This window comes from Apus apus, chromosome 2 (genome assembly GCF_020740795.1).
Source record: "Apus apus isolate bApuApu2 chromosome 2, bApuApu2.pri.cur, whole genome shotgun sequence".
NCBI lineage: Eukaryota > Metazoa > Chordata > Aves > Apodiformes > Apodidae > Apus > Apus apus.
In genome coordinates, this window is record NC_067283.1 from 123,955,942 (window position 1) to 123,967,941 (window position 12,000).

Below are 12,000 nucleotides of genomic sequence, written 5' to 3' on the forward strand. Positions count from 1 at the left end.
AATCCTATAGGGAAAAAGCCTTAAAAATATGAAGTTTCTTTTTCATTGCTTCACAGTAAGGTAAAATAATACACCTCTACCTGGTTAACCCTTCTTTTTCCCCTTCTTCCATCAAAACTGTTTTCTTTCAGGATCATTTTTTTCCACTCCATCTACTGATAAGTATTGTTCATATAGAATAGCTAGATAAAGTCAGCTTCTTGCAAATAATAACATGGAGCCATAGCAGGATATTGTTTGTGGGTCTCTGGAGCTCCAGGGATTAACCTGTTGCAAACCTGCCCTAGCAGCAGTGTAAAGTAATGTCGGTTTTAAAAGGAAAAACCAAACAAGCAAAAGGAGTTGAACTGATTCCACTGAGAGAGAATCTGTCTGTGAGAAATCTCTACAGCAAAAATGTAGCTGCTGTTAGCTTATTTTCTGGAAGAAAACCAGACCATCATTTTGCCCACTTTCCCAGAAGACAGTGTCTGTGGGTGTTCTCTTTTCTTTCTTACCAGAAAGAGATGAAAACTTACAATAAGACCTGACTTCTAGGAAGACTACCTCAAGCAAAGCATTGTCATGGAAGACACTGACATCAGCCCAAGCTCTCTGTTGTTGCTCTTGCACCTTTTATGTGGTGCAACATCAGTAAAGAATCAATTGTTTATTTCTTGGAACAGGAAATACAGCAAGAATCGCTAAACTTAGCTCTAACCTTTTGCTGGATTATTTTGCTTGCTTAGAGCTTTCTTTATCCTAACCTCTAATTACATTTCTCCTGTGTAAATATATACAGTAGAAAAAAATATTTACAAATACTGAGTTCTCCAGGAATATGTGGTGTGAAGATGATGGGAAGTGGCTTCTCCTGCTTGTACTTATGTGTCCCAAAATAAACTATTCCTCTGTTTTGGGAAAGAGACATTTGCAATTTGCATTATTCCTTTATCCCATAGGACAGGGAGCCAGAAGAGGCCCCACAGGACTGTGATTTCAAGTGCTAAAGGAAACCTGGATTCATAAGTCTTTGTAACACTCAATATAGTAGCTGCATACCCAACATTAGCTGGTGAATGCTTACAGTTCCTGTCTTTGGACTGCGATGAACAAATGAAGAAAAAAGCATACAACCTAAACTGGGTTTGTACTCCCTCTAGAGCTTACTCTGCTGCCTACTGGTAGAAAAGGCTGACTTCCAAGGATCATTCCTATAAATCCGTAGGAAATTGTCCACTTTCAGCTCTAGTGGTACTGCCTTAGTTGGGTATCATGGCACACCATCCAGAGGTTACTGCCTCTGCAGGTTCCTGAAGAAGTGCTCCCTACTCTGCTGTCAAAGTCAAGTAGGTTAGCTGAAACCACCTTCACTGATGGATGAAACTGAACTGGTCCACTTTGTCTGACGTGGTAAAGGATTACTTACTTTGTGGCATCAGCAGGATTAGGAGGTTGGTGACAGACACTAGTTTAACACTGTTTACATCTACTCCAACATCACAAAGCAGTTCTCCTTCTGATTACTTTGATACAACCTTGCTCCTCCATCCATGACTGTTGTGTTCCTAAAAAGTTCAGTGATCAGCAAGTCAACAGCTAGTGAAACATTTTTTCCCACAAGACTGAATGCAATAGAAGGGAGATGCCTACAGGGACTTAAGTACAATTTAAAACACAGGGGCAGTGTATGTGGCATGGAAGTTGAAGAGTCAGAAACAGGATCATCAACCGGAGGAGATGATGGCTTTTTGGCCACTGAGATGTTTCAGTATGATCTGTCACAGATTGCTATCTGTCATCATTACTGCCTTTTTCCATTCTTCATCCTTGATAGATATCACAAATTCACTGAAGTTAGAGAAAGATTATGGCAATGATAAAAATGTAATTGTTCAAAAATAAGCAGCAAGAAGGCAGAAAATATTAAGGTCAGGCATTCAGCCTCATAAAAGTGACCAAGTTTAACAGACAAAAAGCCACTAATGCTAGTCCCCAGAAAGCCAGTATCCTCCAGCTGGCAAGCCTGATGATCTTCCTGCCTCCATTTGAATACTTCTGTTTTCATCACTGTCATCAGCTTTCTTAGATGAATTAACATCATTAAAGCATGAAGAATGGAAAAATGAAGGGGTAAACGGTGGTGAGCAGAGAAGGCCGATAAACAATTTGTAGTGTAACACTGAAACAACAGCTAAAAAAGTGACAGTGAGGGGTGTTGCTGTGCTGTGTCTTGAGGAAGTGGCACAAGACATTCTGGAGTTGGTCTGCATTATCAGCAAAAACTTTACTGATGGTAAGTGTGGAGGGAAGTTCATGTCTAGTTTAAGTTCTCCACAAGGTACTAACACTAAAGTTTACCTCGTGGAGGTCACGTTCTTTCTCCACTGACCCTTAGAATAAGCTGTTGTGTCATTACAAGGTCACAGACTTCTTATTCAGCAGCACTCCTGGCTCCTTTGGTTTGTCAGATAAATGATGCTCACTTAATGAAGAACAATTCAGTACTGTTCGCCCTTTTTTGCTCAGTGTGTGGCCCTCAGACTGATTTATTACATATTGTTCTGAAGACAGAGCTATGAATTCTCTTAGGAGTTTTCCTCACTACAGTGCACACGTGTGTCTCACAAAGCAAGTTATTTCACTCTTCTTGTAGATGAGGGGCTGCTCCACACAGAGAGTACATTTCAAAATACCCATTGATTTTGCTTGCCTAATCCGAGGCATTCTGGATCTGGTTTGTTCAAAGTACTTGCAACAAATAGCCCTTCATACATAAAAACACAGATCCCATTGCTCTTATTATGAGTTCTCAAGGCTTTTTCAAGTAATAGCCTGAGATCTTTGGCCAGGCACATAGAAAATTAGGAAATATACAGTTGTGAACATTTAAATGCAGAGGAGTTCAATTCTTTATGGTAGTATGAACTGAGACCTCTTTTCTTTCCCAGTATCCGTTTATGTTACTCACTGCCATTAAACTTCATCAGGAAAAAAATAAAACTGTTCTTTCTTAGAAAAACTGGGTTTATTCGTAGAGGCGAGAGCTGTGAACAGAAGAGAAGGGTGAGAAGAGAAATCACAGGGAAAATGTACTATAAAGGGGAGAAACGGATGATAGTGCTTGGAGATTGCCTTCTGTGGGAGACCAAGGCACCCATCTGTTGCATGGAGCTGCTGTCTTGAGGTGGTTGCTTGCCTGGATTTGGGACACTGTGGATAAATTGCTGAGTAATCTAGCCTTTGGACTATTATGCTTTGCTACTCTTCTATATGGGCACAAATGGTACTACACTGCTAACGCAGACATCCAGCAGATTACTGCAGTCCTCTGGGGGCAAAGATGAATGGCATGCAGCTCCAGATGGCATTCTCCTCAGCCCTGCTGATCAAGGGGAACAGTTCAGGCATGAGTGGAAATGCAGCTGTCTGTTTGGCCAGTGTCATCAGAAGGATTTTGGCCTCTATGACCATGGGACTCTGAAGAACAGGAAATGCCAAGGAAAGACAGGATCCATCTGAAAAATGTGGCAAGGGCATATTTTCCAACAGTCCTGCTAACTTGGTGTGGAGAGCTTGAAACTAGACTTAGAAGCGTTTCTTCAGAAAAAGATGTGAAGGTTCTGATGGACACGAGCCCACCTTGCAATGGCGAAGGCTAACTGCATAGTGACATAAAATACCTGGAGTATAGCAAGTAGACTGAAGAAAGAGATTATTTCCCTCTACCAAGCTCTGGTGAAGTTGGAGTAGAATGTCCAGTTTTGGGCCTCCTAAGAGATATGTCAACAATATAGAGAAAGTCTAGAGGGCCATTAAGGTATTTGGGGGGGTGGCACACACATGATGAGAAACTGAAGGAACCAGGTTTATTTAGCCCAGAGAAAAGAAGTCTAAGGGAGAAGAGAGAGGAGACTCTAATTGCAATCTTGAAGTACCTAGATTGAGATTAGAAAAAAGAAGGAACCAGACTCCATCATCATCATGGAGGCACACAGCAAAAGGGAAAAGAGACAACTCTCATAACCTGTAAGAGGGAAATTTAGTTACATGAGAGTAAATGGATAACATGGAGAAAGGCTGTAGCACTTCTATCCCTGCAAAATTTCAAAACAGAAGGGACAATGCTCTGAGCAGCCTGACCTAACTCAGAAGTTACTGTGCTTTGAGAAGGTGATTGACTTAGAGAGCTTCCTTCCAACCTATTTTGTTTTTCATTATTCATTCCTTATTAGTTATCCAAACTCTCATTTACTTTCAACTCAGTGCCTTGTCACTACGGAGCACACTTTTATGTTCGAAGAAATCACATTTCATTGTTGTTCTGAGGCAAGAGAAAAAGTTCTACTACTTCATATTTCACCGTGAACATTTATCTAGCTCTTGGTGCTCTGCCAGGGATCATAGAAGGTTACCGTGGTAGAACTAGAGCTGCCATGTCACCTAGTGAAGTTATCCACATAACTTCTACAGGGAAGTGATGTCAAGAAGCATTTGAACAATACTCAGATATACTGTTTAACTTTTAGGTTGCCCTGTGTAGGGTCAGGAGTTGGACTTGATGATCCTTTTGTGCCCCTTCCAACTGGGTCACACTGTGATTCTTAAGCCTGTATATATAAAATAACTGGTAACTGCTTTCCTAAAACAGTGCGCAAGTAAGTGACTGGCAAACCAGACATCACACCATAAATACAGCACCAAAAGGGAGATTGTGACTGGCACTTGTCAAAGCTAACAATTCAGAAAATCATTAATGTGCAGGTAGACACTGGAGGATGCACCATGAGATTCTCAGGTAGATTTTGTATATGTAATGGATGCACAGGTGCAGATTTACTCTGACATAAAGAATTCTAGTATTCCATTAGCTATTAATGTGTGGTAAAATGCCCCGATATACAATTGTTTAGACTATTAGCACTGCAATTCTTTAGGCTTGAAACCCTAAAAAAACAGTAGGGAACCTGAGTAGTTTTCAGGTAGATAGATACTAAGATCTGCTATGGAATTAGATGTTTTCTTATAGCTGTAGGCCTTCAGTAGAAAATCTAAAGGCTGTATCTTTGTCTGCAAAACTCATATATTAGATCTGGTTTGGCTCCATCTAGAGATTCATTTACAAATTGACTGTGGTACAGCCATCTGGCATGTCCCTACAGGCTTTGTGTAAGAGACCAAAAGGTACATGACGTTGAGTATCTACAACTATTTTTAATGCTGAGATTACTACTGGTTCTAAACTATGTGCCCTGTCTTTCCCGGCCACTCCCAGAATGTGGACCCCACGAAACATGCATGTTTAAAAGGGACTCTTTTTGTCTAAGTGAACTTTCAGAAAGTGACCAAAACTTTCCACAGAGATTATCGCTTGACATGTGCTCTGATACATCCTACTTCATAGGTATTTGGCAGCATCCAAAACCATAAACTGATTACAGGAACTGAACTTGACTTGTGAAAGCTCCAGTTGGGTAATGGGCAGCTTTTGGACTGGGGCCTATTTTCTCTTCCCATCCAAAGCCTGCTCTGGATACAATTCTGATGAAATTTTATGCAACTAATAATAGTATTGTTGGAACTTGGTCTAAGCACAACTGCTTGAAATAAAACTGTTTCAACATAATAGAGCAACTGCCTCTTTGTAGCCTTCAGCTACAAAGTGCATGCGTAGCTTTGTACAGGGGTGTTACCAGGAGGAACGTTTCCACAGCATGTTACTGCAGAAGGAGCCTTTCTGTCTGATTCAGCTGTCAGCACTATTAACTTTGGCATTGTGATAGGATCCTGAAGGTCTTAAAGACTCAGAAGCTACTCAGAGTACTTCTGCTCTATGAATACACAGGTTTCAGTTCAGCACTTCAAGAGGAGAAAGTGCAGATGGTCCTGGGAAAAATAATCTGTGGAGGGAGAACTTCATCACCCTGATTCCCAGCTGGAGAAAAGTCCTGCTTTTCTTCAGGGATACACAGACTTTTCTTTCACATTTCCTTCCATTTTCCATGTAAAACAACTGCTACCCACACACATTTATCTACACTGTTAAAACACTTAATATAATGAATAGGAAGAAAAATTTAGTATCTTTACTCTTTTTTCAGAAGTGACAGTTTATCATTAAAACATATATATATATATATATATATATATTCACTTCAAAAGCTCATCTTCTGAGCAAAAGTTAAGACAAGTTTATTCCAAAATCTTGGTTCAGGAACACTCAGTTTGAAAACATAGTAAGAAACTAAGCACTATAATCAAGATTTGCATTCAAGCAGAAATAGTCCCTTCTGCTCATGCAGCCACATTTTGTGAACAAAGCAAAGAAAGAGATGAGGGAACAAACAAAACTAATAATAATCTAGACATTTAACAAAAAGTGCATTTAGATCTAACTACATATCAATACTTTTCTTATAACATGATTCACTAAATTTATATTTCAAAGCCATCACTTGATTTACAAGCTCCATTCACTGCAGTTTATAGTTTTCTCAGTACAACAACAATCTTCCAGAAGGTGCTGGTACAGCCCCCTGAACAAAACCTCTGCAACTGTATCTCAGGTCTTGGCTTCCTACTCCAACACAACCAGTCACTTATTTAGAATACTTGTTAGAGGAGAATCAATGGGCTTGGTGAAAAGAAGCATGCAAAGGGAAGGGATAGAAATTAAAGTGTTATTGCACTCCCATTCCTTGTTTTTTTACAACTTAAGTTTTCACAGAACCCCAGGGTAAAAACTGTAAGAAAATAAGCCAATTTAAATAAAAAGAAGCAAGCAGTGAGTGACTTTTAAAAAAGAGACTTGCTCATTGAAATATATTAAAAACACCAGAACTACGAAGGAGTAGTCATAGAATCATAAAATTATTTTGGTTGGAAAAGACCCTTAAGATCACCAAATCCAACCATTAACCCAGCACTGCCAAGTCTACCACTAAACCATGTCCCTAAGCACCACATCTACATGTCTTAAAAATACCACCAGAGATGGTGACTCAACACTTCCCTGGGCGGTCTGTTCCAGTGCTTGACAACCCTTTTGGAGAATAAATTGTTCATAATATCCAATATAAACCTTCCCTGGTGCACCTCTGAGGCCATTTCCTCTTGTCCTATTGCTTGGGAGAAGAGACTGACTCCCCCCGCTGCAATCTTCTTTCAGGTAGTTGAAGAGAGGGATAAGTTTTTTCTCTGAGCCTCCTTTTCTCCAGACTAAACAACCCCAGTTCCCTCAGCTAGGGGTAAAACTTGTGCTCTAGACCCTTCACCAGCTTAGTCTTCCTTTGGACACAGTCCAGCACTCCAGCACCTCAATGTCCTTGTTATACTGAGGGGCCCAAAACTGAACACAGCATTTCAGGTGTGGCCTCATCAGTGCCTAGTATGGGGGCAAAATCACTTCCCTAGTCCTACTGGCCACACTATTCTGATACAAGCCAGGACACTGTTGGCCTTCTTGGCCACCTGAGCACACTGCTGGCTCATATTCAGCTGCTTGTCAATCAACACCTCCAGGTCCTTTTCTTCTGAGCAGCTTTCCAGCCACTCTTCCCCAAGCCTGTAGCGTTGACCGGGATTGTTAAGACCCAAGTGCAGCACCCGGCACTTGACCTTGTTGAACTTCATACAATTGACTTCAGCCCATTGATTCAGCCTGTCCAGATCCCTCTGTAGACCCTTCCTATCCTCAAGCAGATCAACACTCCCTCCCAACTTGGTGTCATCTGCAAACTTCCTTGTTCTGCTCATCCAGACCATTAATAAAGATATTATACAGAACTGGCCACAGTACTGAGCCCAGTTCCAAGATAGGGCTCCTCTGCTGGTTCAGCCAACCCTCAGTCCAACTGAAAACTCTGCTGGCTTACACCTGGCTCTGAACCCAGTTCTCTTTGCAGATATGTACCTAAACTGGTATTTAAAATGTGTATAAAGCTTACTCCTGCAGGACTACAAGAGCCAAAATTGCCTTCTAAAACTCTCCTACTGTGCCTGTCCAGAGTAATGAACATTTTGGCAGGACAAAGAATCTCTGTATTTATATCAAGTCTAAACATATTTAACATCCATGATACATGTCTATAGACTGAAAGATACTCAAGCCAGCAGGATAAATCAGACCATATGTAACTCTGAGTTCAAAAAAACCATAATAATTACTCAGAAAAACTCAGTTTCTAAGAAGCATGGGTCATGTTTGCTACAGACTGATAGATGTGAATTTGAAACTCTGTCACAGGTTTCTGCACACACACCAACAATCTCTTCTCAGGTGACTGCACTAGACTAATTTGCTAAAAAGGGCACAGACTATCTCCACCTTTCCAGCTACCTCTGAAAACCTGGGTCAGGGATTCATGTTCTAGAAGACTAAATCCAGGACAGGGTTTTGGACAGTGAATCCCAACCCTGTGTGCAAGGGTAGTTCAGCTGGGGAGTTGTGAGGAGGGGGGAAGGAATCACAGTTTTATAATTGTAGTTTCTCAGGTTCATTCCCCACCAGCTTGTAGCAACTTGGCTTCAAAGCCTTCCCTGGTCACAGTACAGTAGCTGGCACAAATGCCTTTCCCAGCCACAGCAACCAGTTCCCCAACATCACTTAGAGACTTCCTTCCAGGCTGCAGATTCCTTTTCTGCTTCTGCAGGCTGAGTCTTGGCTCAGCTCTCAGTCTGCCAGATAAACCTTGGCAAGCCACGTTGCCTGTGTAGGTCTGCTCTCCCAGCAGGAAGAAGAGCATAGTACTCCTGTCATTGGTGAAGTACTTCAAAGTCTGCTAAGAAGAATGTTGTCAGACGAAGGCTTTTGAAATGGAAGCTAGAACAGTAGTTAGAAACATTTATCCTTTACTTGGGAAAGCCAGGGATTGCAATCCAACAGAGCAGAAATGAACACCGTGACAGCAGAAACCCAGATGTGTAGGACAGAGAGGCTGGAAGGCAGTTAACTCAGTGTTTCTTCATAAGGTATTGGAAACAAGCTAGCCTGGAAGTACTGTTCAAAATACATACTCTCTGGAGTAATTTACTTTGTTCTACATTGAGCCAGTTAATTTTTAGTTTTATACAGTAAGTACAAGCAAATAAAAAGATTAAAGGAGCTTTGTGGTATTTCTTCTGACTTTTGTCTACCGCATTTCATATCCTGAAAACACTTACTTGAGAGCAATCTTTACAGAGATGGTCATGAGAAGTAAACCAGATAAGATCATGCAGAAGCTTCAAAAAATCACCAGGCTCTAAATTGACAAAGCAATCATTAAAACTAAACCATAATAATAAAAATAACATCATCTGCTAGTTAACACTGTACTCAAGTCAGAGCTAATCCCCCCTCACCTTCAACACCGTAGGTTATAAATAAGTGCAATATTTACATCCTGGTTCCTGTACTCTTCTAGAGTAAATAATGTTATAGAGGTAGACACTACTACATAATTAGTTTAAATTCTTCTTAGCACACAATTAACATTTCCTACACCTAGATAAAACCAACTGAACTGTCACCAACTATTTATGCTGCTTTCAATCCTGATGTCTTCTTCCAAAATTGAGGGGGTATATTAGTAGACTATCTGCATAAAGAAAAGCCCCACCCAATTTTTCCTTCTCCTTTCACAAAATGTATTTCAGTAGTAGGAGAGGAAAAAAAAAAAGTTAAAGAGAAGAAGTTAAGACTATAAAATTAGGATTGCCACAAAAAAGTGCCAGTATTACAACTTACTAGATAGATTTACTCTCATTCCATTCAGTTGTGTTAAATAATAACTGGCAAAAGAAGCTAAAGGGGAAAAAAGGAACCTACCTGCTTTTCAAACTAGAACTAGAAATGCTTAGAACCTTCCTTTAATCCCACTTTTCTACTTGTCTTGCCTCACTATATAATTTCTTTCTACCTTGGAAGCCTTGTTATAATGATGTGTGATATATAGTATTAGTATAAAAAATTTAAACATATGTTGTGCTGAAATTATTAGGTACCACTGTGATATTCTAAACATGAGATGTTCAGAGTGATCAAGCCTTGAAAACTTCAACTGAATTTTATTGTGTAATAAAAAAGCATAGTCTTGTGGATAACAGATGCCATCAGATGTGGCAGACTACTGTCATCTTTGCATAGCTCCTAACAAAGTGCAGTGGGAGTGGACATACAGGGCATGGGGTAGAGCCCCATGATGCTGTTGCAGGGGCTGGGCAGTACAGGTTGATCACAGATGGCCCATGCTCCAGGCAGACTCCAAAGACTAGAGAAGTCCTACAGAACGCTCTGACTGCCAGAGCAACTCAGGATGGGAAGCATGTAAAGCAGCACGTGGCACACTGGCTAGTTAAACTGGATTTACAGCCCCTCTGCACTGCCAAAACAGTGCTAAGCAAGTGAAGAGTAATACCGCTGCTCACACCTTCCTCTGCTCTCTTTTCCTCCTCTACCCTAGATTTTATGCTGCATGTGGCTTCTTCTCTATACCCACCCTGTGGCCCTATGACTGTATACTTCCTTATTTTTCATTCTTTTCCTCCAACCAAGTACCTACTTATTTCCAAAGGAAAGAGATTCAGTGCAAAGAGTAGTTTATATGAAGACCTGCTTGGCAGATAAAAACTGCCTTTGTGGAGTTTTTTATCTTTAGAATAATAATTCAGATAAAATTTCTTACAGCTCTGAACTTCGAAAACTTGCTGTGATTTAGAATGTGACCATTCAACCTGGATTAGGTGAAAAGTACCTCTCATTTTAACAGTTAAAGCTAGAAATGGCCAGTGTGATCACTTGCAGACAAGCTGTAAAAAGTCAGAAGTTCGTGTAGAAAATTGTTACTGAGCACCCTCGTTCTTCCTTAGCACTTGCAGTTCATGAGCTCAGTATTGATTTTTCTGATTCTTCAGTGATGAAAAACTGCACCACATAAGAGCCTGTTTACATCTAAACTGGTATTTAGGCAGGACACAGGTATGTTTGGGGATCCTAGATGCCTGGAGTAGTTTAGTATGGTACAAAACTTTCTAGGAAAACAAGTATGCAAAGGAAAATGACAAGTTCACCAAAGAGAACTGGCACAATCACATTAAAGATCCCTGCAGACAAAGAATTTCCCACTACAATGTAAACCTGATTAACTTAGTTGAGCAGAACATTTTGCCTGGGATCTGGGAGACTAAAACTTTCTTTCCATCTAAGCATGACTGCTTTCTGATTCCTACCGCTGCCTGATCTGCATTTTTCTAATCTAATCTAAAAATGGGATCTTGCCTTAGACTTTGGCACAGCTTCAGTGAGGAGCAGCATACAGAGGTTTTCTCACTTGCAGTTCTGTGGAGTTTTCTGAAAGCTGGGAAATGGAAGGAATGGTTTGACCAAAACACACACATCTAGTTTCCTAGGTGTGAGCAAATGAGTTGTTGTATGAAACAGGAAGACCACATTGCTTGCTGGGGACTCAGAATTGACAGCAAGCTGTCCAAGTTTGAGCTGGGATAGAAACAATTTTCTTTCTAGTAATTTTACTTTTCAGTTAGGTCTTTTCTAAGCAACTGCAGTTGCTGAAATTAACAGCATGTTTTCCAGTCAGTGTCTGTTACAGGACTGGTAACACTCAGTGTTTATAGTTACAGCTGGGGAATGGTATGGAGAACCCAGGCTACTGCTTCGTTCTGATAAACTTGTTATGCTCCGAAAACAAAGGAAGTAGAGGGGTCACACCTGCAACCTGCCTGAGGGGAGGAGCAGACCAGAGAGGTGACCGAAACTGACCAAATTAAGTATTCCATCCTGTATGTGTCATACTTGGTATAAATTTCAGGGATCACAAGGGTCAAGCTCTTTTCATCCAATTCCATGGCATCAGCCCCACCATCCCAGCATCAGAGCAAGCGAGAAGTGATTCACCTTCATGGCAGCCGAAGTCCCTTCTCAGAGTACTCAAGCCCCTCATAGAGCATGATTTAACAATTACTTCTGGCTCTGAATCCTTCTCAGGGGCTCTAACTAGGAAGAAGGACCCATTCCCTCACTTA